At 38.3% G+C, this 25,208-nt stretch overlaps 1 non-coding gene across 1 annotated transcript; it reads right to left on the reverse strand.

Annotated features, from left to right (window-relative positions):
- Nucleotides 1–24,900: 24,900 nt before the first annotated feature.
- TRNAL-AAG (transfer RNA leucine (anticodon AAG)) lies at nucleotides 24,901–24,982 on the reverse strand. The gene has a single exon. It is a non-coding gene; the product is annotated as a tRNA-Leu (tRNA).
- Between the last annotated feature and the right edge of the window lie 226 nt (nucleotides 24,983–25,208).

Below are 25,208 nucleotides of genomic sequence, written 5' to 3' on the forward strand. Positions count from 1 at the left end.
AAAGTCCCTATTTCCTGACAATACAACTTTTTAGTTAAACAAAAGTTTAATTAAACAAATTCTTATTCTGACTTTATAGTCCCTGGTTTCTCACAATTCTCCAGACTACTTTTGATGTTCATTCTAGGCCGTAACTAACCCATTTGTGACAGAGGGGTTTACCCATCTAAGTAACTAGAACATTTTTGCCATTTTTACCTTATCTTTGTTCAGTCATGATTCTTTTTGTCAACGTTTAATGCCCTTACACAAATATATATTATTTTTTTCCAGGAAAGATTGGGTCATACCATTTTCATAACTATAATGCAACATATATTATAAAGAATATATTTTTTAAAAGAATTGTAGTTTTACCTATGGAAATTTCCACTAAAGCAATTATTTGTGTCTTGATTTTCAAAATTATGTTCCATATACTTCTAACAATTATAGGGTAAATATACCTTCTGTATGCTGGGTTTGTAACAATAGCAGGAACAGTATCTATGAAATAGAATGAATTTAGACACTTGCCATGCAACTATTTTGCCACAAATTTCTTTTACACTATTTTAATAAATGCTTATGTGTTGCTTATGATTTCTTGCACAGGTTAAGTGTAACTGCCAAAAAGTACACGAAAACCTGTTCACCTGCTTCCCCGGATAACAGAAATACCGTATTTGCTCGATTATAAGACGACCCTGATTATAAGATGACCCCCCCAAATCTGAATATTAATTTAGGAAAAAAAGAAAAAGCCTGAAGACGACCCTATAGGAAAAAAGTTTTACCAGTAAATGTTAATTCATGTAAACAGAAATGCCTTATACCCTCTATATGCCACTGTGCCCCATGATATGCCTTTTAACCCTCTAAATGCCACTGTGCCCCATGATATGCCTTTTGACCCCCTATGTGCCACTCTGCCTCCAGAAATGCCTTATACTCCTATTTGCCACTCTGGAATTAAGGGGGTTAAAAGGCATATTATGGGGCAGAGTGACATATAGGGAGGTTTAAGGCATTTCAGGAGGAAGAGTGGCATCTAGAGAGTTAAAAAGGCATATCTGGAGGCAGAGTGGCATTAAGGGGGTTAAAAGGCATTTCACAGAGCACTCTGCCTCCAGAAATGCCTTATGCCCCCCATTTAACACTCCCTCCCCCTCCCTCCTTCAAACTTACCGGTGCTTCTGACTCCCCTGTCACGTAGCCGGGGCCGCGTGTAGAGCTCTACGCGATTCGCCTAGACAACTTACGCTGCAGCCGGAAGGAGGTGTGACTAGCAGCGGGGGTTGTCTGCATCCATCGCGCAGACCTTCCCCGACTGTCAGATCTCTGACAGCCGGGGAAGGTCTGCGCGATGGACGCAGACAACCCCCGCTACTAGCCACACCTCCTTCCGGCTGCAGCGTAAGTTGTCTACGCGAATCGCATAGACATCTACACGCTGCCCCGGCTACACACCTGGGACTCAGAAGCACCGGTAAGTGGGGCGGGGGGTGGGGACAGGAAGATCCAGGTCCCCTGCAGCTGCGGGGGATCTGGATCTTAGTCGTCTCATAGTCAGACCTATTTGAGGTCTGATTATAAAACGACCACGATTATAAGACGAGGGGTATTTTTCAGAGCATTTGCTCTGAAAAAAACCTTGTCTTATAATCGAGCAAATACGGTAATAGGCTAGTGTGTTCGGATTCATAGAAATTGCAAAGGTAGAGAATTTTAGCAAATTCAGAGATTTGTATGAAGCCATGAAAAAAAAGGCCACCCCCCACGAAGTGGACGAATATGAAGCAAAATGCTCTGAATTTTCGTTTGATTTCAGCGGACATTCACATTAGGGTAAAATGGCGGCACTTCCTGTACTGGAGGATTTAGAGAGAGGACGCCAGCTAAAGCGGTGTCTGAATCAAATGAGCAAACATTGTTCACATCTCTTTCGGTCTATTCTACAGAAACATACAGCCTGTTGACTGAGCCAGATCTTCTGCTTTAGAGTCTGATTTTGTTATTAACTGCCCTGCCTGATTTAATGATGCTTGTACTTTTGAGTACAGTTATCATGAAACTTGAATAGGTCACAGTGGGCCCTGAAGAGGTATTCCGTTAAGCAGCTTACAATGACCCACAAGGCCAGATGTTAACTTCATTAAATGAGCCTAAAAACTGGATGCAAAGATAATGACTTTTTCCTGCATGCCTGTAACTCTCGCAAGTCCTGTGTCTGTGGAAGCTTCTACTCCTGGTTCCAGTGTGATGACTGAAGCTGTTCTGTACCTGAGACTACATTTTACTAAATTTTAGGGTTACATTGGCTCCTGACCCACAGGCCTACCATAGAATGGTTCTTTGGATGAATTTTAGCCTAGGCAAAACCAGTATACATCAATTTCACCCAACCCACTGCTCTCATGATAGACCTCCCTGCAGAAGACCCAACAAAACAAGTTCCTTCCTCATATTGGGAGGCATTTCCCCTCAATAGCAGATAGAATAACATCTGTCCTCTGGCTTCATCAGTCCTCCACATGTCTTGCCTGGGCTGGTTTTTATTTTGTAGCCAAAAAGTAGAGATTTATCCACCATATTTTGATTATAAAGAACTCAACAAAGTCACTATTAACAATAAACATTTTGTAACTTGTGTTAACCAAATGTATGATCCCTACAATGATCCAATATTTTTACCAAGCTGGATCTCGGGAGTCTTACAATCTTATTTGTATTTGTAAGAGGGGCCAAGTGGAAGACAGACTATAACACCCATGGACATTATGAATATCAAGCCATGCCTTTTGGACTATGCTATCCTCCCGCTGTGTTTCAAACATTTGTCAATGATATATTTTAGGACTTGCTTCTGACTAACATTATGATGGAGGTCATGATTAAACTGAATGCATCCAAGAGCACTGCTGTACAAAAATATCTCTTTCATAGAGCCCACGTACCTAAAGTATACCAACATTATGTCTATATTATCATATCTGTAAGAATTACAGCAAATACTGTATTTGTTGCAGATGCCACTTTAAAAATGTATAGTGCAATTTGTTTAATTAGAAGAAAAATATCAAATATGTTGCTCAAAAAGCTGTTATTTTTGATTCCTAAAATATTCATTTTTTAATGATCTGCATATCCACTAATATAATATAATAATGTAGTTTCACCTTTAACAATTCTGAACATGTCACTGCATCATGCTATTTATTACAGTTTGTGAACGTTTCACCAAAATACCAAATTCAAACAAGATGGATTATTTAAAACCTAATATATTATTAAATAATACATTGAGTACACTATGTCTCTGAGAAGAGAAGGAGTCATTGTTGAGTAAACATACTGTAAATGATCTCATGCTTCTCCAAACAACCTTTAAATTCTATAAGACAGACCGACCTTTAATGAATTCTATCGTATTTATATTCTCATGCAGTCATCTTTTTAAATAAATATTGTATTAAATATGTTGTTTCCCTTCAGGTGATCTCTCAAGTAGTGTATGTTTAATACATAGATCTAAGCTTCCATTGCATTCTTTGATCAAGTATTATCACAAATAAAAAAATAAAAAATAAAAAAGGACATAGTAAGAGGTGAACTATATATGGCAACAACCTATCGTTGTCCATTTTTGCACACATTAATGTCCAAACAAATTATGTACACATTTTTTTACATGATTAAAGAAGTAAGTTTGAGAGGAGTCTGGACGTTTCACAGTGCTAGGTATAATGTTTCCTGTACTACATTTAGTTCTGAGTAATACGTTTCACAGAGTAGGTGCTGTAGCAGTTAACAAAAATAACCAATAATGGAAAATGATTCGCTTGACTATGTGCTGTTTCTAGCCCAAATGGCGCTCCTGGCAAGAAGTCTGTTTGTGCCTCTCCTTTTTCCTTTTATTTCCCATGCTGATTTATGTGACTTTAAGGCCTGTAACAAACTTTGATCCATTCATGCTGCAAACACTCTGAGCTCTGAGACAAGAGGGCCACCAGGGGAAGAAAGAAGGGCACAGAGATTTGGTTGCCAATAAAAAGATCTGAAAATATCCCAGGGGCTGCCGCCACTTCAGATTTTTCTCCCTTTTAAGAATTTGCCACTGCCCAGCACCCTCTTCAATCAAGCATTGGTGTTAAGACTAGCGCTGAATCAACCATTGCTAGTAAGTGGCATCTTTGTAAGGCTTCTTTTATTTTTTATATTTTTAAGTATATTGTTTATGGAACAACATAAACAATCATAATTAGGTTGTAGTTACATATAAATGAGCAAATTAGAATGCACAGTTACTCGATTAGGAAAGTGCTATTGTCTGAAAACTGTCTATTGTAGTTACATCTAAATGAGCAAATTAGAAAGCACTTGCTTAGGAAAGTGATAATGTCTGGAAATTGTCCAAGTATTATAATGGATTCAATCTCTGGTTTTCCTGTTTTTGTGGGTACTTCTAATGCATTGCAATGACAAGTTTAAAGAGCCATTTTTGGTGCTGTTTTGTCTGAGGTGGTGGGGAAAGGGTATCTTAGCCATGTCAGGGACTCTCCAGCATCTCCAGATGCCAAGGATACCACAGGTAATTATAGCATCTTAATCATTGACTTCAGAATGGAGGACTCGGTGTTTGGTCATGCTCACTCCTAGTCTTGACTTGGTCATTTTGTGACCTTTTCTTCTCCTGCCCAAAGCTTGCCATGCTTCTGTGCTCAACCCACCTTCCCATCATCCGTCTGCCCCTTCCCATCTCTTGCACAGAAAACAAAGAGGAGGTAGCGAGTAGAACAGTAGAATAGTTTACACATAGTTAAAGAATGCATTGTAATCCTAAATAAATCCAAAAATCCAAATATTGCTGTGAATATGATTTATTGCACTCAAGAAAGAAACACGATAACACGATAGAGCTGAAGTAAAATAATTAGTCAGTAATCATTTCTTAATTCCACTTTGGGCATGAGAATTGTTTCTTCTTCTGAAAAAAAAAAGAAAACACAGCATTAGCTTTGGTGTTTAAAAACATGTAATGTTTATTTTTGGAGTTTGAAAAGAAACATAATTATCCACATGGCAAAAATCAGAATTGAGCAAACTATATGTCGTTTAAGACATTTGTTTTAAGGGATTTCAGTCTACTTTTTGCAAAACTTCTGATTTGGGGCATTTGAAGCACTTGTCTAAACTTGCCTAAATGTTAACTCACAATACGTTTTTTTTAACCTGTGTTAATTCATGCCAAGTGATTTTTTTCGTTGTTAAGGCTGTTTTAAACTTGAAACATCTTAATTATGTAACCATTATTATTTTTAATTAGATTAATATTTTCCATTTAGTGAGATTTATATTTTCCATTTATCTTTATTCATATTATCTGTAGGACATTTCATGCAAATTCCATGATCCCTCAGATAAGTCAGCTATTCACCTCGCCTAGCACCTCAGACCCCTACAAGCATATGATATTTTACATGTCACTGTAGCAGCCTCTTAAGATAGGTGTGCAGTACATGAAATTTTTATCATACCAGGGCTTTATATAGAGCACTATGTTCATTGTTAGTTTTCTTCACGATTGCACCTTTTTTGTACAGTGCATACCATTTTTTTTTGTATTAAATTTTTTTTTATTGAGGACATAAATTGTGTTATTGGAATTTTCGAATCACTGAAAATGGCGTTGTGGGACTAGATCCCCTAAAAAGGTTCTGTTTTTATTTATATTTATGTTATACATTTATATTTTATCACATTTATTTTTATCATCAAGTCTTATATTATTTATTTTTTATTTGCTAAATTGGATATGATGGGTGTGTGTGATTTGGGATGAAAAGAAGAGAATGTGGTAAATATAAAAAATATATATACCTCATCCATTAACCTAGGATTCCAAGTAGGCTACCACCATTTCTTCCACCACCTCCGACTGCTCCTCCAAGCAATCCACCTCCTGCAGAGCCTCCTCCAGGTGTTGCACCTGTAAGTCCTCCAACTGCTCCTGTTACACCTCCAAGCAGTCTACCTATGTCCAGTAGCCCCCCTGTTTGTCCACCAAGTAATGCCCCAAGGTTCCCTAGTCCTCCAAGTAATCCTAGTGGGTTCCCTGATCCTCCAAGTAATCCACCAAGGTTCAGTAGTTCTCCAGGAGCCCCTGTAAGGCTTCCAAGTAATCCACCAAGGTTTAGTGGTCCTCCTCTCTGTCCTAAAAGCCCCCCAAGTAAATCTGACCCTCCTAGCAGATTCCCTGTAAGCCCTGAAAGTAAAGGAAGCCCACCAAGTAATCCTGTTAGTCCCCCAAGACCTCCTACCATTCCCCCAACCCCTCCAGTGACTTTACCAAGCCCTCCTGTCAAGTCACCTAGTCCTGAGGCCACCCCTCCAAGCCCTCCTACCAGTCCTAAAAGACCTGAAAGGTCACGTGTGTGGCGTTTATTTCCTCTATCAGTCGCAGGTATAGGTGGTGGAAAAAGTGAATTCTGCAAAACAAAACAGCACATTTCACATCTGCTTGTCTACAATGTATTAATTCTACTTTGGTCAGATTAAATAAACATTTATTTTTGAAGACAATATTTTTTTTGAAGGGTGTCATCTCTTTTTTCCAATCTGTCCAGTCCTGACAGGCATGTCATATTATTCAAAAATGGTTGTTTTTCCCATAACTGCAGATTATTAGTATTATTTTTCTAATCTGTTATACTATGAAATTGGAATAATTCTTCTTTGCCTAAAACTTTGTTAAAAGAAATTCATTACAGTTTTATGAAAACAAATATTGGTCTTAATAGACTTTTTTTTAGCATGTTTGATATTAAGCAGTTAGTAGGTGTTTTCATCTGTTATTGTTCTACAATATATATAAATTAGCTCTGTGTAGTTCTTCTCTCATATAAGGCCCTCCATAACACTGCTTCTTAATACATTTCTGCCCTAATAAACAAATACCCCCTTCGATCTTTACATTCTTCCCATGGGCTAAGGCTCTCCTCCTCACTTATCACCTTTTCCCGTCTACAAGATTTCACTCGGGCTGCCCCATATCGCTGGAATCTACTTCCAACGAACCTTCAGCTTTCACCCTCCCTCCCAACATTCAAGAAAAATCTCAAAACCCACTTCTTCAGAGAAATGAAAAACAAAAATAGGCTTTGTGAAAAAATAAATAAATCTGATTATGTAATGCTAGAACCAAACTGTGACATACCAATAATCCACAATATCACTTTAGCAGTCTCAATTAAAATATGCAATACAATTTTAAGCATTTTATCAGAAAGCTATTATGGTAGCAGAAAGTGTATAGAGAAGGGCAGAAATAATAATAAAAAAGGATTAAATAATTAGAGAAGGAGCTTAATCAAGTCATGCAGCTAAATGGGGTCCTTTACTAATCAGGGTCGGCTTGAAGTTTTTAGGTACTCCAGATGACTAATATGTTAGCTTGCTTGCTAACATATAATAGAAACAGCTTGGGGCTGCCCTATCAGCTCTGTACCCTAAGTGTTTTAGCACAATTTTGCTGTTTTTTACATGTGTGTTCTTTTATTTGATTGGATTTGTTTTCAAAACTCTTATACAGTATGTACAGTAACAGATTTGTGACACGAGACACCGAAAAAGCCATGGAGGAGCCGGGTCCGCTCAAAAGGTCTTGTTTTTTTTCTGCTGAGGAGGGGAGATAGGTAGCTTTTTTGAGCGGCCCCCTCCTCTATCCAAGAAGATCCGGCCCTCCTGCAGGCCTTCTGGCCAAGGAGGGAAGGAATGGGCCACATATTCTTTGCGACCCCAAAGAAATGAAGAAGGGGACCTGGTACCCAACGTGATACAATTTGGCCCCTTTCACTTTTTTGTTTTCTTCACAGTGGAGCCACTGACCTCTGGGCTTGAATTAAAAAAAAGCTGTCTAATTGGCCATAAATAGACAATTTCTGCTAGAGAGCTTTTTTATTCCCAAGCGGCCACTGTATTTTCTGTCTTAACGACCTGTTTATTTAGACCCTTACTGCTTGCTAATATATTCTATACTATATTTTTAGATTAATTTTGTCACAATTATTATTATTCTAATGGGCTATTATTAAGTTGGGTGAGCAGAATATTAGAGCAGTTAATACTGGCTACTTTTTTATACATACAAACAGGCCATACAAATCTCATTCTAGATATGTTTAAGCACATTTAAATATATATATGCTAAAGCTAAAGAAAGCTAAAGCAAACCCAGCACATGGGCGAAGAGGTAAAAACAGGAGAGACTAAGTGGGCCAAACAATTGATTTGTCATCAAATTATTTTTGGATGTTTAGACAGGTCATTGAGTCAAGTCTAACACCCTAAAAAACTATTGAATATGCTGATAACTTTAGTTTGTTCTTACCAGTCTTCCAATTGCTCGTATCAAAATAGGTCGCTGCAAAAGATGAAAGCTGAAATTATTTGTTGTTGCCAATAAATGATTTATACTATTTAGATTTGGTATTTAGGCAAACTTACCATTAAGCCACATTTCGGAGTACTTGTGAATTCTAGTTTAAGAGCAATCTGTAAAATGGAAAAAGTAATATAGGGGTCATGAGTGCTTTCTAAACTACATAGAAGTTACAGTTTATAGTCTGAGTTTAAAAATAAGGTAACATAATGTGGATAACACTTTTACAGTAAAACTATAAGAACTTTTACGTTCTTTGTGAAATGTGTAACAGTTGAATTCCTAAAGCTAAACTTCAGTTTCTGCTATGGTCAATTACACGTCAGGTCTACTTTTTGTAGATTTTGAAAGCAATATATATTTGCTCCCCTTTGTTCTGGTTGCCTTTGTAATAGTGTCAGTTGAAATGAATAAAATTTATGATAGAAAATAAATTCATATGTAAGTTTTGCCACCTTTTGCTACTTAGTTTCGTTGTGATAAATAAGTCCCTTAACTTAAAAACCTAATCGCGAAAAAAAAACATGGTCAGTAGGTCATTTTAATAAATTAACAAAATTAAAAACTGTACCGGCCACAGTTTCCCCTTTAAAGGGGTAATTAATTGTGGACAGGTGGAAGAGGACCTAAAGTGTTTGAATCTCACATAAAACAAGACATTTAAACTAAATCTTGTTGAGGTTGGCGGTTTTGCATTTATATTTGTAAAACTCACAGAATAATATGCTGTCAGATAAAGTTTTCTTTCAAGGTATAAATAGGTTTACTATTTCTTTTACCATTAATTTAAGTGCAGTTCTGATAAGGTTTTTAAGTGTGCCATCCACATCCTGTTGTAGTTCTTCCTATAAAACAGCAGAGCATGGTATGAGATATATAATATATTATTTTACACCTTATTTAACAAACAAGTGCATGCTTTGGATATCATTAGCTGTGCTAGGCTCCTTTGCAGACACTAGTATTTACATTCTAGAAGCCACACGCACACTCCTACTGCCTGAAACGAGAGCACATACTAAAATGTATACTAAAACTATAATTGGGATGGCGTGGGGGGACGTGGAGGAGGCATTGGTGGGACCAGGAGGGGCATCAGTTAAAATCCCATGGGGAAGTCATGCCTTGTTGACATCAGCTGCATCGGCGTTACCAGGCCCGGACTTGGACAAAAAATAGGCCCGGGCATTTAAGACTGAGCAGCCCATTTTTATTTATTTATTTATTTATTTATTGTTAAAGCCCACACTTCATGTACCATCTTTGCATTTCTCCAAATCACTTAAACATTCATGAAAGACACAAACACTTACTCACTCATTCACACAAATCATTTACACATATTCATTGATGCAGTCTCACAAATCATTCAAGCAATTCATCCACACATGAATTCATTAATTCTCATACGCATTCACACAATTCATCCACACATTTATGCATTCATTCTTGTACGTATTCACACTACCCCCTCCCCCCATCCCCTTCTAACTATGTTCCCCCTTATCACTATGTACCCTTCCCCATTTCTCAATATGTACCCCCTCTCACTATCTATCCCCTCTACCCCTTTCTATCTAACCCCTCTCCTCCCCTCCCTTACCCTACTTACCTTGTTGCCGAAGTACGCAGCAACTGCGACCGGGTCCGCCACTCTAGGGGGCCGGGCAGCCCTAACCAGGGCCGGCCTTAGGGGTGCGCGGCCGCACAGGGCTTAAATTAAAACATCGGGGTTTTTTTTGGTTTTTTTTTTACTTTATTTAACATCCTCCATGTTAAATAAAGTTAAACAAACTTTATTTAACATGAAGGATGTTAAATAAAGTAAACAACCCCCCCCCTCCCCGATGTTTTAATTTAAGCCCTGTGCGGCCGCGCACCCCTAAGGCCGGCCCTGGTTGGGACTGCCCGGCCCCCTAGAGTGGCGGACCCGGTCGCAGTTGCTGCGGGCTTAAGGGGCAGGTGCCCCTTATGCCCGGCGTTAATGCCACCGCATAGGCCCAGTCAGTCCAGTCATGACTGAGTCTATTTTAAGGTAGGGGCCTGGAGCTGCAGCTCCATCAGCCCCTACGTCAATCCGGCCCTGGGAAAATGCCCGGTGTGCCCTATGGCCAGTCCGGGCCTGGGCGTTACCCATCATAGCCTACAATGGGTTTGATGAAATGCTACAGATAAATCTATTGTAAATAAATGAATAGTAATCCTCTCATGGGTTGTACTGGACAAATAAGAAACAAAACAGAAGTAGTGTCCCACATTAATTGAGTTCAAATGTATGTTTGGTTTCTGTGTAGGGATTGCTATTTAGATACATGCGACAGTCTCTGGCATTGAATACATCCTGTAGTGTGTAATGTCTCATAATGGCTCTCCCACCAGCATTTTAAAGCATCAAATGAAAAATAAAACCTTAGGGTTCCATAACAGCTGTCCTTCAGCAGCCTTGCATAGTTCACTCCTAATGCTTCCTCCTTCAAGTCCTGTATATCCACAGCTGTTGGAAAATGGATTTCGTGGCACCCAGTAGCAGGTGGCAAAGAGTAGAGGACTCTATGTTGGTAGCTGCACAGCCCCACACAACAGAGTAACAAAAGGACTGGAGGGCCCATTATAAGAGCTTGTCCTGGACCCCATTATCTTTAGTGTTAACTGGTGCTATTTTTAACATTATAAAGTTATGAAATGCATGTTTACCAAAGTTGCATCGGATCCCAGCAGGTCTATGCGAGTGCAACCAGTAACATTCTGAAGAAAAAACATAAAGATCAAAGTTTAAATATATTTCATAGAGATCATTATTAAGAAGCAATTGCTGTATGAAGAGAGTCATATTGAAGAAAATCAATGTTCCGTCTATCTGATGTGTACATAATTACTCTAAATATGGAGTCTGTGGGGTAGCTGCCCGTGTCAGCTTCTTGACTTTGCTTTTTACCTCAGTGAGTTTCTTGAAAGCTATCACATTTTGCATTAGAACATGGTAACTCCATTGGCCATTGGCTTAGGTGACCCTTCACAGTGCAAATTGAAATCCCAGAGCTAGAATGACCATGTCTCCTGCAAACTAACTGCTTAGTGAAAAGTTTTATCTGAGGCAATACATTCTGAAAAAGAACAATGATTATATGAGGTATATATTACTGGGGATGCAATATAGGAAGGTGTACAAATTGTCAACTAACGAGAGTACATTGAGTAAGGTAAACCTATATTGACAAATAGTACTTCAATCGTCATTGCAATAAAAAGCACATTTATTATTTGAGTGAAGTGTTTACTTTTCAAAGAGGTCAAGTAATACATTTCCTATTTCTACCAATCACGTGTGCATTCCCTTAAGTGATTTTGATATAATATTCACAATCTGAATATTATTTAGAAAATTAAGGCACTAAGTTGAAACCGATAATAACCTTAAAACTTTCTTGTCAAAGCCTACTTCTAAAAAAAATTTTCTTATACGTAAAAACGCAAGATTTCCTTAATGTTAAGTGGTTCTTGACACAAGTGATTTTGGCATTTTGCTGTGTTTGAATATGACTGCATTGCTGCTTTATTATTAGACTTACCACCTACCTCAAGGTTTTCAATTGAGTTCACGAGATCTGCTTTGTCTTCTGCATCCTAATAAACAAACAAGAACCGAATGTAAAAGACCCAATGACACTATCGTGATATATTATACAGTGGCCAAAAACAAAATGTTCTTCCTACCTTCGTTATATCATAGACACACAGGAAGTCTGCCAGAGCAATAATAGTTGATTGTACATTTCCTGTCTACAATAAAACAGAGTATGTATTGATTTTCTAGAGTATATGTTTGTTCAAGAAAAAAAATAAGTCTTTGTTAAGAATCTTTTTTTAAATCGCATTTCTTGGTTAACTTCATTGTTGTGGCAAGGTGAGGGCTAACGTTTATATAAATTGACGGCTGGGTTTTTTTGTTGTCACTAATAGGTTAATCCCTGGTAACACATGTGTTCTCAGCCAAATGAACGCAACTGAGGGTTAAATTTGGTCTTTCTGTGAACTGTCATCTTTTGGGATGAAAGTCTCCCAGTATAGTACAGTAATCTTCTGACCCTCTAGTTTTAGATTAACATTTCTTCTCTTTTCAGATAAATGTCCCTCATTTTATGTAAGGCAAGCTTTTGTTTTGTTTTGCTGTATGCTTAAATGGGCAATGTGTCCTCATGTAATCCAGTGTGTCCAAATAAAGCTCCTAAAGGCTTAAAGTTACCGTAAAGACCACCTTGACTGTCTTCCAGTTAGTTGACTGCTGTCACACCATATCATAGAGCTAAACTATATATGTGTACATTTCTGAAAATATACTCACCAATGCTTTCTGTAGGCAACGACCTTCATCTGGGCTGGAGCTCTCATTTTCACCATTTCTAATGCAATATGATGCGATGGGACCTAGAATATAGAGTGATCAATTTCTATAGTTACTACATTAATTTGAAACTACCCCCATTCAAATGTATAATATCAGAGAGGTAAGCAATATATTGCTCAGCCCTTTGATGCTGGTAATGAGGTGATACGTTAAAAAATAAGAAACAACCTCCGCTTTTGCAGTTGTAGTATATATATCATAAGTCGCCTTAATTCTAGGAAATATACAGTACATCTGAATAGTTACCCTAAAACATAATGTGAATACTCACAGAAACAATAGCTAGCCACTACTAGCAAAATAGCCACTCCAGCCTTCATTGTTGTAGTCCCCATGGAGCAAGTATTCAACTAAACACTTACACCTCTACATATCCTTGACCTCCAAGTCTTGATCTATTTATATGCACACGAGTACGTGGGCTGATATGGTTCTAATTATGCATGCATGAAAGATTTGGGCAAATTATGAAATTCATCTGAATAGATTAGAACATTAGACAAGCGAAAGTAAATTGAAGCTGATAATAATCGTAATCCTTATTTGTCATGGTGTTCCTTAGCATAGGATCATCACAAGTGGCCGATCACTTTATGTTTGATGTTCCTGTGAAGCAGAACAAATCAATCTTATCTTAAAGTTCACCAGAAACATTACAACTGATGTATTTGGGAAATATCAAATAATCACTGCAATGTAATATTTGTCTGTCAAACTATTGTAGCTCTTGCATGACTCTAAGTCATGTTATCTCTATCCAACTGGTAACATGATCACTGAGCACCTTGTCTCGCTGTATTGCAACACCCAGTTCTCCTGGGTAGTAAACATAGTCTATTTGCCATCACCAGCTGTTCAAAAAAGTATTACCACTGCTTCTTAAATACCCCTGAGCTTTGTATTGTGTAGTAAAAGCAAAATAGGCAAGTTGATTAATACATTATCAAGCCTAACAATGTTGATGAAACATCCCACCCAATAATATATTCCATATAGCACAATTTGGGTTCTTAAAGTATGCTTTGATCTTTGTGTCTGGTGGATCCAGCCACCCAGTACCAGCAATGATGCATGTTTGCCCTGTCTGTAGCCTACATCACTGATAAACATGGTTGTGCATAAAAGATATTAAAGGTTATGGATCTCCAAATTCCTGTTTACATCGCCCCTCCAGCAGAAGTGTTGGCAGAGAGCTATAAAAGGGGTTTATTCACTTGAGACTTGAAAAGATAGTTTCCTGGAGAGTTGTGGTTTCACTACCTTAAATTAACTATGAAAAGCTTGGTTGCCCCCGTATAATGTATAGTGAAATCAGAAGGATTCTTCAAAGTCTCCTCACCCATTTTATTTTGCATTATACAGGGCCAGCTTCGTCATTCATGCTAGAGAAACTTACTGGTGTTAGCCTTTCATTATGGATAGGGAAATGAGATATTAAAAACATAGCTCTTTCTCCAACTCTCTTTTTAACTCTACTTTTAGTGAATAAACCACAGAGAGTGTAAAGATGGATACCCCTTTTCTTTAGTGGCATGTATGTATATTATGCCTCCAAACCCCAAAATAGCCATTGGGTAGTTGGTTTGTAAGTGTGTATTATGCAGTTACCTAATGATTCAAACGGTGAAAGTAGTAAAATATAGCCAGCAATATACATATAGCCAGCAATCGAGTAACATGTGCTAGTCATGTTTTTCTCTCACGTTTATTCTATCTAACAAAACCAAAAAGAGATTGGGGGGAGGTATGGCAACGACTGCAGCTCCCCGCAGTTTTATGCTACTTTAAGGTTATTTTATTCCTAAGAGGGACCTCTCTCCATAACACACTTTGGAGCATGTATTGGGGGTTCCTACCTCTACTCATTTTCGTGGGTTAATATTAATACTTTTACTAACATGTCAGGTAGTGCTATATGTGAGGGTTTACTGCTATATAATACTAAATCGGAACATTGATTTCCTTGGTATATTGACTTCAAACCCAACTGGTACAAAGAACTTGAATTGAGTAGTTTTAATATTGGTAATTTCATTATAGCAAGTGTGTCTGTTTAAAAAAAAAAAGCCCTTAGTCTGTTGGAAAGGACCTTAACAAATTCTCAAACAATTTAAATTCCATGTCTTTCAACACGATATACCTCAGCAAAGTTTACAGTGGATATAAATTCTTAACTGCATCTTTTAGAACCGATTCAAAATGTTCAGCCATGTTCTTATTGGGTGACGCTCTTGGCCATTTGGATTTATAAAAAAAAAGTAAAAGTTAATTTTGATTTGGTGCAACAAATCCTGTGTTTGATTTAATGAAACAAGATGCCATGTTGTGAAGAAACCCCACCTTATTTGGATCAATACTTTAGCTTCCAGGATGATCTCTGGAAGAATAGAATATTGTCCATTACATGTCTCCCCTTGTTCCTTAATGACCCACGATGAAGTCTATATACCTAGAATACATGGTTATTTGCTAGGGGTCTATATCTTTTCATTCGGTAGATCCTAATTATCACATTATAAAAAAATCGCTAAATAATTAACAAATCAACAAATAATAATTTAAAGGTCTGTAATGGTAAAGACTAGATTGTAACCACTTCATGATTGTTGTACAACAGTCGGATTCATCAGGCTGATATCTTAAAATACCTTTTAGTCAGAATTCCTAGAGAGGAACAAAAACTATAATCTAAACTAATTTAGCGCAACATATAAGGTAAAAAAACACCCTACATATATGCAGAGTTCTAAACACAGATAATTCAACATTTTCGATGACAAATTAAAGTAACCAAATTACACTTAATAAATTACATTACTTTCATGTTGTTATTTCAATCAAGAGTGATACTTTTTCTGACATATTAATTATTCACTTTAGGCTATGTTTTTTATAAAGAAATTCTGGCCCTGTGGCCCATTAAAAAAAAGTTTTATTGATATAGTCCTAGAAAACAACTTGAAAACGCAAGAACATTTTGTACTCTGTATTTAGTGTAATGAAAAAAAATGTATGAATTTTGTCAGTGAACAGTAAAGGCCAAGTTACCTTTAAAGTTAGGTTTTGGCTTAAGACATTTTGAGGACACATTTTTTGTGGACAAATAATGCTTGAAACTGTCCTTCTATGTTTATTCATATTATTATAATGCTTTATATGGGTCTTAACTAAGGAGACGTTGAAAAAAGAAGTTGTGAGTAATAAGTTAGAAGTACAAGCTCCATAAAGAGATCGGATAACAGAAGTAAATGCAACAAAGGAGATTTCATTTGTCACCACGTGTATAATATGAGACTTCTTTATTTATCTTTTTCTGTGCGTGCCACTATAATTTGACATTTGGTAATCTGGGGTATGCAATATTTAATTTAAATCTCCATCATCTTTATTTCACATTACCATAAAAAATAAACATATAATCACTGTTATTTATAATTTAGCAGACAAAACAAAAAATAGAATGACCAAATATTGGATGACTGTTTAATTTGTAGACTCAGTCTTTGAGATAATAATTTTGACAAACAATTCCGAGAAATTGAGATCAATTGAGAGTATGTACCCAGTAGCGTTACTAGAGCCAATACTTACCTCCTTCCCCACAAGAGCACGTCACTTGTGTCCCTGCCTAAAAAACTAGGTAAGATCCTAAGCAGTGTACCAGACCATTAGCGAGATGCTTCACAGATAACCATGGTAACCACTAGGTAAATTTACAAACGTAATCTTATATCTCTGTAGGTGCTAGCCCACTACTACTACAACCACCATGCTCAAACACAGGCAATTAAAAAAAGTATGTAAAATTGTGGGTCAAACAGCGTTACATAGGTTAATTCATGTATTCTGGTGGATTAACATCTGAAATTGCTACTGCTGGAGTTCCTCCTCCATCTCCCCTTTGTTTCAAGGCACTTGATTGTAGGCATGGACAAAGAAAGTTTAGCGAAACTGGATTTATTTAAAGGGTCACTTCATAACAATGCAAAAATACATTTGATGTTCATAAGAAGGACTTGAAGGGGAAATCTTCAACTCAAAAAGGGTAGTTATTGGGTAACAAAGGTAATATATTAATAGTAGAGGAGCCAATATTTCATCGGAAACAAAAGGTTAGAGCCTCGCCCTCTAGGTATACATTAATTCAAAGTTCCCTTTGGTCCTGCCCTTTTAAACACTTCTCTGGGTCACTGAAGTGTGTGTGTACATGGAAGTGGTTGATAATACTTGTTGTCAGAAATGACCATTAGGACCACTCAGAATGACAAAGATCCTGTTGAATTGTTCTTTTCTGCTGGTGTAGCCAATTAGCACAGCTCTAGCTTTTCATGATTGGTCTTCTCAGTATCTTTCTTATTGGGTCACCAACAGCTCTTTTGGATTTCGATAGGACCCAATTAAAGACCCAGTCTATCTGTGATTCTGCCTCTGTTTTTTTGCACTTTTACCATGGTTAAGGTTTCACTGCTTTCTCATTGGAAGCTCCTGTATTTGCTTTTCCCGTTTGATCTTGATTGGACTTTAGGATTGGGGTTTTCCTGCTCGTTTGGCTACAATGCTATCATTCCTGCATTGGCACACAGATGATACTTGTGTTGTGTGGTCTCTACATTGTCTTATAAAACACCCTGCCTTTGTTTAATACATTTGTAGGTTTCAGCAAACATGTTCCTGCGCCCTCTTCATAAGATGTATAGTTGCAATGGTAGAAAAGTTGCACTATATTTGCAGTAAGTCCTGTGGAGAGCAACATTGTACCAAGCTCTTTATTAAGAATGAAAATGATTGACTGCTTTGTTGTTCATACCACATCCGACGTACCTAATGCACGTCCTAAATTGTTATCTATATCTAGTAAAGTATGTGTATCTTACATCTAGCCAAGATCCAGATATTAACTGCTTGTGGGTTTCTCGCCTATTGCTTATATGGGACCCTTCAGCGCCCGGAAACCTTCAACACTTCCAAACAGGGCAGGCAGCGGGAATCTTCATACAGCAGGTAAGCACACTCCTTAGTCGTCATTGTTGTGAAGCACATGTCCCTTAGCGCTACCCCTCTTAAATAGCAACTTTTCCCGCTATCTAGCCAGATCCACCCCCCCTTTATCCCCTCAGTACCCGGGGTCACCCCACAGGGCATTAACCCAAACATCCTGCTCCTGCTGGACATTAACTACACATAAAAGAAAGGGGGGGCAGTGACAGGAGCACCTTCATTAATGCAGACTGGGTCATATAACCCCTTCTGCTAATTTCTCCAGGGGTCCCTTTCTTTGTCCAATTCTCCCCACCACCCACTCCATTAACAAGGCCTAGACTAAGAATAATGAGGACAGCCTTGTGGAGAAGAGAAGAGTTCCTGCATGATATGCAAATATAAAAACCATGGGATCATACAGGCTCAGCACAAATTAACTCCCGGACTTTGTTCTGAAAGATTCAACTGAGCCCAAAGGCAACAACAAATGAGCAGGGAAATGAGGCATCAGGTACCAAAGTATCTACATCCACAATTAAGAGAGTCCTACATCCCCATGGCCTGAAAGGAAGAAGGCCCTACTCAAAGACCGGCATAGAAAAGCCAGAATTAAGTTTGCAGGTGATCCCAAGGATGAAAACATAGCCCCTTGGATGAGTGTTCTTTGGTCAGGTGAAACAAAAATTTAACTGTTTTGCAATAATCACCAGCTCTATGTATGGAGGAAAAATGAGTAAGGGTTTTTATCAAAAGAGCACCATCTAAACTGTGAGCATCCCAGCTATGGGGATGGCGGCACCATGACATGGGGGGAGGTTGTTGGGAAAGGGACAAGTGCACTTATAGGTGGAATCACGAGGAAACAAGACTAGTAATACTGAAACAACACCTCAAGACATCAGCTAGAAAGTTAAAAATTGGTCGCAGCGGGGTCTTCCAGCAGGACAAGGATCTTAAGCATAGCTCCAAGGTTGTAACACAACATGAAAGTATTGGAGTGGCCATCACAAAGCCCTGACCTGAATCCCATAAAACGTTACACCTGTGCTGTCAGGAGGAGTAGGCAACAATTTCATCTAAGTATTGTGAGAAGCTTGTGGAGAATACCCTAAGCATTTGATTCAATGTCACCAAGTGTATGTAAACTTTTGACCGACTGGAATTTTGACATAGTGAATTCAAGCTGAAAGAATTCTTTCTGTAATCGATTGTTTTAAAATTACCTCTGATATGAACATCATGCCTTAATTGATTTCCCAAAAGAATTGTATGGTAACATAAGATGTGCAGAGATGTGAAAACTTGAGTTTGAATGTCTTTAGCCTACGTGTTTGTAAACCTTAGACCTCAACTGTAGCATTAGGCAACCCTATATCCAAATTATCCTATTCAAACATTCATACTGATTATTACTCTTATAACTGATATGTCTCCAAAAATGAATTCAGCCAATGTCTTTGATATTCTGCATGGGAACTGTTTGATACATAAATCAGTCCAGGGTCCTTAGTAAATAGCATAGCAGTGTACACAGGTTATTCTTGCCTGGCACCAGGATTATAGAAACATCTTTGATCTCTCAGAGGAATGTAACTTCTCGCATTGAAACCTAGACAAGCTCTATTCTCTATGAAATTTAATGCAGTTCCTGCCTTTAGTAAATGTTCTTCATTTAGTTGGCGTCGTACCTGTTTATTGGCAGAATACATGTTCGTTTATTAGATGTGTAGCTTACTTTTGAAACAAAACACTGTATGAGACACATTATTTTAAATATCATATTTATGTCACCTTACTTATGAAAATAGACTCACCTATTAAGCACTGGGAATGACTTATTAGTTTTATTAGCTTTCATTTAAAGATACAATCCAGCAGTATATGTGTGTATTGTCTAAATGTCTATGTATATACAGAAAAATGTATATGGACCCCTGGCACTCGGAGGATTAAGCCATTTTAAATGTCTCTCTCTCAAGTTTATGGTTCCTGTGTTATAATCAAATGAATAGCTTCTTTCACTCCTTAAGGTACTTTTTAATTATTTATGACCACATTTAATCACAGGGTATGGGTGGTGCTAAGAGCACATAAGCTTGCAGTGCTTTGAGTGCTCACTCAAGAAAATCCAACATCATCTGAGCCTGTACTGCATGATATGAGTACTCCTTAAGGGGCAGAAGCTTACTGTGCATCTGTCTCCAGTTAACTAGCAATAAATCAACCCAACTTTATCCAGAACACAATAGCTGTTTTAGCATTTCATTAGTATTTTGGTGATAATAGTGGGTTATGGAAGTCTTCACTCAGCAGTTGCTGATTACAACCCCCAAGGTACCCCCTCTGCTCTCCTTTGCACATAGCAAATAAATTTGGATAAGCATAGTGTACTGGTCCCCTTAAAGGGACAAAGCTAGTATCTGGACTGCGGGACTGTCTATGGCTTTTCTCAGAAATTAAGACGCAGCCACTAATATTGATTTAATGTTTTACTTTGACTATGGATAAATAATTGGCCGCTGTGGGCAGTTACATAACACATCATGACACTCCAAAATATTTCATAACCCTAAATATCAACATTGCAGCAACAATACATTTGATAGAATATATTCCTGTAAATTATCTGTCTCACATACGAATTGCGCATCCCAGCTCCAAACGTGAAAGAAAGTGTTTAAAAACAATAGTTTCCACTTGTGGACTTCAGGAGCATATTGTTAGTTTGTGGAAAGGAATATTGTGTTGCTGAGTGCATTTCGGGAACAAATGACGAACGTGGAAAAGCATGGCAGCAGTGGGATTTAAACCCACACCTCCTAGTGGACACAAGTGAGAAGCTACCAATAATTTGTGCAGTGAAGCAAATAGAGCCCAGATTGAGACAATGTCTGCTCAAGATTAACCCCTTGAAGACAACTGATGCGTCTGGCACGTCATGTGGTTAAACGGGTTTAGAAAGCGATCAAAGATCACAATGGTGTTGCTGTAATGCCTCGATATTGAGGCATTCAGCAACACCGAAAACTGCTGCAGGAGCCCCATCTTATTATTATTATTTACTGTTTTATATAGCGCCATCAAATTCCGTAGCGCTGTACAATGGGTAGACAGGACATAACAAGTAGCATGTAATATAACAAACTGACTAACAAAATGGGTGATTTGGAAATATTGGTAAGTAATGAACAATATGACTTGATCGGTATCACGGAAACGTGGTGGGATGATACATATGACTGGTCAGTAAACTTACAAGGATATTCACTTTTTAGAAGGGACAGAGTAAATAGAAAAGGGGGAGGGATTTGTTTATATGCAAACCCTAAACTTAAGCCCAGTATTAAGGAAGATGTGCATGATGACAGTAGTAATGTGGAGACGCTGTGGGTGGAGATTAACCTAGATAGTAAGAAGAGTCACACACTACTTGTGGGTGTATGCTACAAGCCACCCAACATTAGCAATGAGGGGGAAGATCAACTGCTAATTCAAATTGAAAAGGCTGCATATAGAAATGAAGTTTTGATCATGGGAGATTTTAATTACCCAGATATAGATTGGAATAGTGGAACTTGTTCCACTAAGGGCAGCAAGTTTCTTAACCTGCTTAATGACCAATTTATGTCACAATTAGTAGAGACCCCAACCAGAATGGATGCCTGTCTAGATCTGGTAATAACTAACAATGAGGAACTTATCTCAAACATTAAAGTAAGAGAACACTTGGGAAATAGTGACCATAACATGGTTTCATTTGAGATTAATTCCAAAAAGCAAATGGGTAACTGCTCTACCAAAACTCTTAATTTCAGAAGGGCAAACTTTGACAGGCTAAGGTCCACCATGGAATGTATAGACTGGGATGGATTGTTCTCTGGGTTAAACACAGAGGACAAATGGAATACCTTTAAGCACATATTGCAAAGTTACACATCCCAATATATACCTATGGGAAACAAATACAAAAGAAACAAATCAAAACCAATGTGGCTTACCTGGAAAGTAAAACGGGAAATAAGGAATAAACAATTGGCATTTAAGCATTATAAAAGCGAGGGGTCGGTAGTATCATTTATGGCATACAAAGATGCCAACAAAGCCTGCAAAAAGGAGATTAAAATGGCTAAACTAGAAAATGAGAAACTTATTGCCAAGGAAAGTAAAACCAATCCCAAGAAATTTTTCAAGTATGTGAATGGAAAAAAGTTAAAGGTAGAGAATGTTGGTACGTTATTATCTGAAAATGGAAATTTGGTTAGTGAGGACAGAGAGAAAGCCGACATCTTAAATGCTTTTTTTTCTTCTGTGTATACCAACGAAGAACCAATGACGGAGCCCCTGCTGGCTAATTTTAAGGAACCGTTGCAACAAACATGGGATTGGCTGACACAAGAAAAAGTGCTCAAGCAATTAAATACTGTTAAGGTAGACAAGGCCCCTGGACCGGATGGTATACACCCAAGGGTACTGAAGGAACTAAGCCTAATTCTGGCCCAGCCACTATTGCTAATCTTTAGGGCTTCTTTCAGCTCGGGCATAGTTCCATTAGTTTGGCGCAAGGCAGATGGTGTGCCCATATTTAAAAAGGGATCAAAATCTCAACCGGGCAATTACAGGCCAGTAAGCTTAACATCGGTAGTGGGGAAATTATTTGAAGGGTTGCTAAAGGTATACATTCAAGATCATATCTTGATCCATAATCCAATTAGTAGAAGTCAACATGGATTTGTGAAAGACCGGTCTTGTCAAACCAACCTATTAGCATTCTATGAAGAAGTTAGTAGAAATATAGATCTGGGGTTGGCTGTAGATGTGATTTATCTGGACTTTGCCAAGGCGTTTGATACGGTTCCGCATAAAAGGCTACTCTATAAATTAACAGAAATAGGCTTAGGGGCAAATGTCTGTATGTGGATTAGAAATTGGCTAAAAGATAGAATGCAGAGGGTTGTTGTGAATGGATGTTTCTCAGCCTGTACACAGGTATTAAGTGGAGTGCCTCAGGGGTCTGTCCTCGGTCCTCTTCTTTTTAATTTATTTATAAATGATCTCCCAAGCTGCATTAAGAGCCATGTCACAGTTTTTGCCGATGACACAAAATTAGGCCGGGTAATTCAGACTAATCTTGATGTTTCTTCATTGCAGGAAGATCTAGACAGAGTTGGGGACTGGGCGTGCAAGTGGCAGATGAGGTTCAATATAGAGAAATGCAAAGTTATGCATTATGGTAAAAATAATAAAAATGCAACCTATTCTTTAAATGGAATATCCTTGGGGGAACTACCAATGAGAAGGATTTAGGAATAACGGTTGACAACAGACTTGACAACAGTGCGCAATGCCAGCAAGCAGCTGCGAGGGCCAATAAGGTTTTGGCATGCATAAAAAGAGGTATTGATTCAAGGGAGGAGGATATCATCTTACCTCTGTACAGGTCGTTGGTAAGACCTCACCTTGAATATGCGGTACAATTCTGGGCACCCGTCCTTAAAAAGGACATTATGGAATTAGAAAAAGTGCAAAGGAGGGCTACGAAATTAATAAGGGGATTGGGAGATACTAGTTATGAAGAGAGACTAAAAAAGTTAAAATTATATACACTGGAAAAACGGCGTCTCAGAGGGCATATGATAACATTATATAAATATATGCAGGGCCAATATAAAGAGCTCTTCAGTGACCTGTTCATTAACAGAAATATAGAAAGAACAAGAGGTCACCCTCTGAGACTGGAAGAGCGCAGGTTTCATAGACGACAAAGGAAGGGATTCTTCACAGTGAGGACAATTAAGGTATGGAATTCACTTCCAAGGGAGGTAGTGTTATCCAATACATTAGATACCTTCAAAAGGGGCCTCGATATTTTCTTAGAAAGGCACGATATACAGGGATATAAATAGAATAATATTAATATTTTAGAGCTTCTTGATCCAAGGAGAAATCCGATTGCCTCTTGGAGTCAAGAAGGAATTTTTTCCCCTGATGGCAGAATTCGAAGTAGCTTAATTAGGGTTTTTTTGCCTTCTTTTGGATCAAGAATAGAAAGGTTAGGTAGAAGGGTTGAACTTGATGGACTTAGGTCTTTTTTCAACCTTATGAACTATGTAACAGAGACAACAGGTGAGGAGGGCCCTGCTCAAACGAGCTTACAATCTATCATTCCCCGGAGAGGCAATGTGTGCCTTAATAAATATGGTGGTGGCCACCTGCTTCAATAGAGCTTAGGAGGAGATTAAAGATCACCTCCTAAACTCAAACAGTGTTGCAGAAATCCCTCTATATAGTAGAGATTTTTTATTTTTTTTTAAAGTCCTTTTTTCAAAATTTTCACCATATTTTATATTTTTCTTATATAGTAAAGTATGATCAAAATAATGGTATGTAAAGAACACCCTTCTTGTCCTGAAAAAAACTACTATATAATTTGTGTAGGTACACTAAATAAGTGAGAAGAATATCACAGCTAAACACAAACACCGCAGAAACGTTAAAACAGCCATTGTCAGGAGCATATCGTTAGTTTGTGGGAAAGAACATTGTGTTGCTGAGTGCATTTCAGGAAGAAATGACAAACAGGGAAAAGTATGGCAGCGGTGGGATTTAAACCCACGCCTCTGAGGAGAATGGACCCTTAACCCAGTGCCTTAGACAGCTTGGCCACGGTACCAAGTCGCAGCGGAGCCTGTACCACTCTCCAAGGGGGTTTCCTCACCAAAGGAAGAGTTGTAGTTTCAACTCCCTTCACTTCACTATTCATCATGAAGTGGACCCTTTCACCAGCAGGAAGGACAAAGCTGGCCCTGAGTAATGCAAGATTGAATGGGTGAGGGGACTTTGAAGAAATAACACTGATTTTGCTATACTGGGCCAACCAAGCTCTTCCTGCAGCAGAAGCTGACTGGGGTTAGAGCTTGATAATGTAGAATAACTTCAAGTAGGCTTAAAAGTATCTTTCTGCAACACTTTGCAAGATAAGAGACTTGCTACTGCTTGTTTCCCAGGCCGACAGAATGCAAACTGACAAGTAGTTATTAACAAAGAGCTAATGAACAAACAAGTATTTCTAAGCACACTTGTCTACGTTAAGAAAACATGGCAGCGGTGGGATTTGAACCCACGCCTCCGAAGAGACTGGAGCCTTAATCCAGCGCCTTAGACCGCTCGGCCACGCTACCGAGTGACAGCGGAGGGTGTACCACTCTCCAAGGGGGTTTACTCACTAAAGGAAGAGTTGTAGTTTCAACTCCCTTCACTTCACTATTCATCATGAAGTCGACCCTTTCACCAGCAGGAAGGACAAAGCTGGCCCTGAGTAATGCAAGATTGAATGGGTGAGGGGACTATGAAGAAATAACACTGATTTTGCTATACTGGGCCAACCAAGCTCTTCCTGCAGCAGAA

Source organism: Sceloporus occidentalis, unplaced genomic scaffold, assembly GCF_023333645.1.
Source record: "Sceloporus occidentalis isolate IW3139 unplaced genomic scaffold, rSceOcc1.0.p SCAF_28, whole genome shotgun sequence".
Classification (NCBI taxonomy): domain Eukaryota; kingdom Metazoa; phylum Chordata; class Lepidosauria; order Squamata; family Phrynosomatidae; genus Sceloporus; species Sceloporus occidentalis.